The 6094-nt window shown below is 42.0% G+C and overlaps 1 non-coding gene across 1 annotated transcript; it reads right to left on the bottom strand.

Moving 5' to 3' along the window:
* Positions 1-833: 833 nt before the first annotated feature.
* On the bottom strand, positions 834-941 carry LOC112799288 (small nucleolar RNA R71). Its single transcript, XR_003200863.1, has one exon. It is a non-coding gene; the product is annotated as a small nucleolar RNA R71 (small nucleolar RNA).
* Positions 942-6094: the final 5153 nt, after the last annotated feature.

The following is a 6094-nucleotide window of genomic DNA, read 5'->3' as shown; positions in this document are numbered from 1 at the left end:
TTTTTCAAAAATCACTTGATTTCTTTTCCACTTTCATTTTCGAAAATCAAGTAGTGTTTTCAAAAATGTTTTCAAAATCTTTTACTTAATTTTCGAAAATTACTTCCCTCCTTCTCACATCCTTCTATTTATGGACTAACACTATCCCTTAATGCAAAATTCGAACTCCATCTTCTTTGATAAGTTCGAATTTTCTACTTCTGTCTTCTACTCTTCTTTTCCTCTGACACTTTAAGGAATCTCTATACTGTGACATAGAGGATTCCACATTTTCTTGTTTTCTTCTCTTTCTTATGAGCAGGAGCAAAGACAAAAGCATTCTTGTTGAGGCTGACCCTGAACCTGAAAGGACCTTGAAGAGAAAGCTAAGAGAAGCCAAAGCACAACTCTCTTTAGAGGACCTGACCGAATTCTTCAAAGAAGAAGAACACATGGCAGCCGAAAACAACAATGCCAACAATGCAAGGAAGGTGCTGGGTGACTTTACTGCACCTACTCCCGATTTCTATGGGAGAAGCATCTCTATCCCTGCCATTGGAGCAAACAACTTTGAGCTTAAGCCTCAATTAGTTTCTCTAATGCAACAGAATTGCAAGTTTCATGGACTTCCATTGGAAGATCCTCATCAGTTCTTAGCTGAGTTCTTGCAAATTTGTGACACTGTCAAGACTAATGGGGTTGACCCTGAGGTCTACAGACTTATGCTATTCCCTTTTGCTGTAAGAGACAGAGCTAGAACATGGTTGGACTCTCAACCTAAAGAAAGCCTGGACTCTTGGGAAAAGCTAGTCAATGCCTTCTTGGCAAAGTTCTTTCCACCTCAAAAATTGAGTAAGCTTAGAGTGGAAGTCCAAACCTTCAGACAGAAGGAAGGAGAATCCCTCTATGAAGCTTGGGAAAGATACAAACAATTAATCAGAAAGTGTCCTTCTGATATGCTTTCTGAATGGAGCATCATAGGTATTTTCTATGATGGTCTCTCTGAACTATCCAAGATGTCTTTGGATAGCTCTGCAGGAGGATCTCTTCATCTGAAGAAGACGCCTACTGAAGCTCAAGAACTGATTGAAATGGTTGCAAATAACCAATTCATGTACACCTCTGAAAGAAATCCTGAGAACAATGGGACTAGTCAGAAGAAAGGAATTCTTGAGATTGACACTCTGAATGCCATATTGGCTCAGAATAAAATATTGACTCAACAAGTCAATATGATTTCTCAAAGTCTGTCTGGAATGCAAAATGCACCAAGCAGTACTAAGGAGGCTTCATCTGAGGAAGAAGCTTATGATCTTGAGAACCCTTCAATGGAAGAGGTGAATTACATGGGAGAACCCTATGGAAACACCTATAATCCTTCATGGAGAAATCATCCAAATTTTTCATGGAAGGATCAACAGAGACCCCAACAAGGTTTCAACAACAATAATGGTGGAAGAAACAGGTTTAGCAATAGCAAGCCTTTTCCATCATCTTCTCAGCAACAGACAGAGAGTTCTAAGCAGAATAACTCTGACTTAACAACCATGGTCTCTGATCTGATCAAAACCACTCAAAGTTTCATGACTGAAACAAGATCCTCCATTAGAAATTTGGAGGCACAAGTGGGTCAGCTGAGCAAGAAAATTACTGAACTCCCTCCTAGTACTCTCCCAAGCAATACAGAAGAAAATCCAAAAGGAGAGTGCAAGGCCATCAACATGGCCGAATTTTGGGAGGAAGGAGAGGCAGTGAACGCCACTGAGGAAGGCCTCACTGGGCGTCCACTGGCCTCCAATGAGTTCCCCAATGAGGAACCATGGGAATCTGAGGCTCAAACTGAGACCATAGAGATTCCATTGGACTTACTTCTGCCATTCATGAGCTCTGATGAGTATTCTTCCTCTGAAGAGGATGAGTATGTCACTGAAAAGCAAGTTGCTAAATACCTTGGAGCAATCATGAAGCTAAATGACAAGTTATTTGGAAATAAGACTTGGGAGGACGAATCCCCTTTGCTCACCAAAGAGCTGGATGACTTGTCTAGGCAGAAACTGCCTCAAAAGAGACAGGATCCTGGGAAGTTTTCAATACCTTGTACCATAGGCACCATGACCTTCAAGAAGGCCTTGTGTGACTTAGGGTCAAGTGTAAACCTCATGCCTCTCTCTGTAATGGAGAAGTTAGGGATCTCTGAGGTACAAGCTGTAAAAATCTCACTAGAGATGGCAGACAACTCAAGAAAACAAGCCCATGGACTTGTAGAGGATGTTCTGGTTAAAGTTGAAGACCATTACATCCCTACTGATTTCATAGTCCTAGAAACTGGGAAGTGCATGGATGAATCCATCATCCTTGGCAGACCCTTCCTAGCCACAGCAAGGGCTGTGATTGATGTTGATAGAGGAGAGTTGATCATTCAAGTGAATGAAGAATCCTTGGTGTTTAAGGCCCAAGGATATCCTTCTGTCATCATGGAGAGGAAGCATGAAGAGCTTCTCTCAAAACAGAGCCAAACAGAGCCCCCACAGTCAAACTCTAAGTTTGGTGTTGGGAGGCCACAACCAAACTCTAAGTTTGGTGTTGAACCCCCACATTCAAACTCTAAGTTTGGTGTTGGGAGGTTCCAACATAGCTCTAAGCATTTCTGATGCTCCATGAGAGTCCTCTGTCAAGCTAATGACATTAAAGAAGCGCTTGTTGGGAGGCAACCCAATGTTTTATAATTAACTATTTTCTTTTGTTATTTTATATTTTTTGTAGGTTGATGATCATAAGAAGTCACAAAATCAATGAAAAAAGCAAAAACAGAATGAAAAACAGGAAGAAAAACAGCACACCCTGGAGGACGCACCTACTGGCGTTTAAACGCCAGTGAGGCTAGCTGTTGGGCGTTTAACGCCCAGTCTGGCACCATTCTGGGCGTTTAACGCCAGAAAGGGGCACCAGACTGGCGTTAAACGCCAGAAAAGGGCAAGAAGCTGGCGTTAAACGCCAGAAATGGGCACCAGCCCGGCGTTTAACGCCAGAATTGGCACAAATCGAGATTTTGCTTGCCATTTGGTGCAGGGATGACTTTTCCTTGACACCTCAGGATCTGTGGGCCCCACAGGACCCCCACCTACCCCACCACTCTCTCTCTTCTTCACCCATTCACCAATCACCTCAACACCTCTTCCCCAAAAACCCTTCACCTATCAAATCCCATCTTTCTCTTCACCACTCACATCCATCCTTCATAAAACCCCACCTACCTCACCATTCAAATTCAAACCATTTCCCACCCAAACCCACCCTCAAATGACCGAACCCTACCCTTCCCCCTCTCCTATATAAACCCTCCTTCACTCCTCCCTTTCCACACAACCTAAACACCATTTCTCCCCCCTTTGGCCGAACACAAAGCCATTCCCTTTCTCCTCATTTCTTCTTCTTCTCCTCTCTTCTTTCTTCTTTTGCTCGAGGACGAGCAAAAATTTTAAGTTTGGTGTGGTAAAAGCATTGCTTTTTGTTTTTCCATAACCATTTATGGCATCCAAGGCCAGAGAAACCTCTAGAAAGAGGAAAGGGAAGGCAAAAGCTTCCACCTCCGAGTCATGGGAGATGAAGAGATTCATCTCAAGGGCGCATCAAGACCACTTCTATGAAGTTGTGGCCTTGAAGAAGGTGATCCCCGAGGTCCCTTTTTCACTCAAAAAGGGTGAACATCCGGAGATCCAACATGAGATCCGAAGAAGAGGTTGGGAAGTTCTTACCAACCCCATTCAACAAGTCGGAATCTTGATGGTTCAAGAGTTCTATGCCAATGCATGGATCACCAAGAACCATGATCAAAGTGTGAACCCGGATCCAAAGAATTATCTTACTATGGTTCGGGGGAAATACTTGGATTTTAGTCCGGAAAGTGTAAGGTTGGCATTCAATTTGCCCATGATGCAAGGAGATGAACACCCTTACACTAGAAGGGTCAACTTTGATCAAAGGTTGGACCAAGTCCTCACAATCATATGTGAAGAGGGCGCCCAATGGAAGAGAGATTCAAGAGGGAAGCCGGTTCAATTGAGAAGGCATGACCTCAAACCCGTGGCTAGAGGATGGTTGGAGTTTATCCAACGCTCAATCATTCCCACTAGCAACCGGTCCGAAGTTACCATAGACCGGGCTATCATGATTCATAGCATCATGATTGGAGAAGGAATAGAAGTTCATGAGGTTATAGCTCAAGAGCTCTATAAGGTGGCGGATAAGTCCTCTACCTTGTCAAGGTTAGCCTTCCCTCATCTCATTTGTCACCTCTGTTATTCAGTTGGAGTTGACATAGAGGGAGACATCCCTATTGATGAGGACAAGCCCATCACTAAGAAGAGGATGGAGCACACAAGAGACCCCACTCATCATGAGATCCCTGAGATACCTCAAGGGATGCACTTTCCTCCACAAAACTATTGGGAGCAACTAAACACCTCCATAGGAGAATTGAGTTCCAACATGGGACAACTGAGGGTGGAGCACCAAGAACACTCCATCATCCTCCATGAAATTAAAGAAGATCAAAGAATCATGAAAGAGGAGCAAAAAGGACAAAGAAGAGACATTGAGGAGCTCAAGCACTCCATAGGGTCTTCAAGAGGAAGAAAGAGCCGCCATCACTAAGGTGGACCCGTTCCTTGATTTCCTTGTTCTTTATTCTTCTGTTTTTCGAATTTCATGCTTATGTTTGTCTATGTTTGTGTCTTGTGATCATTAGTGTCTTAGTGTCTATGCCTTAAAGTTATGAATGTCCTATGAATCCATCACCTCTCTTAAATAAAAACGTGCTTAATTGAAAAAGAAAAAGAATTGCATGAATTTTGAATTTTATAACAGTTTAATTATTTTGATGTGGTGGCAATATTTTTGTCTTCTGAATGTATGCTTAAACAGTGCATATGTATCTTGAATTTGTGGTTCATGAATGTTGGCTCTTGAAAGAATGATGAAAAAGGAGACATGTTACTAAGGATCTGAAAAATCATAAAAATGATTCTTGAAGCAAGAAAAAGCAATGAAAAAAAAAGAAAAGAAGAAAAAAATCGAAAAAAAATATAGAGAAAAGGGGAGAAAAAGAAAGAAAAAGAAATAAAGTTGTGATCCAAGGCAAAAAGAGTGTGCTTAAGAACCCTGGACACCTCTAATTGGGGACTCTAGCAAAGCTGAGTCACAATCTGAAAAGGTTCACCCAATTATGTGTCTGTGGCATGTATGTGTCCGGTGGTAATACTGGAAGACAGAGTGCTTTGGGCCACAGCCAAGACTCAATAAGTAGCTTTGTTCAAGAATCATCATACTCTACTAGGAGAATCAATAACACTATCTGGATTCTAAGTTCCTAAAGAAGCCAATCATTCTGAATTTCAAAGGATAGAGTGAGATGCCAAAACTATTCAGAGGCAAAAAGCTAAAAGCCCCGCTCATCTAATTAATACTGATCTTCATAGATGTTTTTGGAATTCATTGCATATTCTCTTCTTTTTATCTTAGTTGATTTTCAGTTGCTTGAGGACAAGCAACAATTTAAGTTTGGTGTTGTGATGAGCGGATAATTTGTACGCTTTTTGGCATTGTTTTTAGTATGTTTTTAGTATGATCTAGTTAGTTTTTAGTATATTTTTATTAGTTTTTAGTTAAAATTCAATTTTCTGGACTTTACTATGAGTTTGTGTGTTTTTCTGTGATTTCAGGTATTTTCTGGCTGAAATTGAGGAACCTGAGCAAAAATCTGATTCAGAGACTGAAAAGGACTGCAGATGCTGTTGGATTCTGACCTCCCTGCACTCGAAGCGGATTTTCTGGAGCTACAGAAGCCCAATTGGCGCGCTCTCAACGGCGTTGGAAAGTAGACATCCTGGGCTTTCCAGCAATATATGATAGTCCATACTTTGCCCAAGATTTGATGGCCCAAACCGGCGTTCAAAGTCACCCTCAGAAATCCCAGCGTTAAACGCTGGAACTGGCACCAAAATGGGAGTTAAACGCCCAAACTGGCATAAAAGCTAGCGTTTAACTCCAAGAGAGATCTCTGCACGAAAATTCTTCATTGCTCAGCCCAAGCACACACCAAGTGGGCCCGGAAGTG

Source organism: Arachis hypogaea, chromosome 4 (assembly GCF_003086295.3).
Source record: "Arachis hypogaea cultivar Tifrunner chromosome 4, arahy.Tifrunner.gnm2.J5K5, whole genome shotgun sequence".
Classification (NCBI taxonomy): Eukaryota; Viridiplantae; Streptophyta; class Magnoliopsida; order Fabales; family Fabaceae; genus Arachis; species Arachis hypogaea.
Note: the sequence above shows the minus strand (reverse complement) of the source record. Positions and strands in the feature narration are given on the sequence as shown.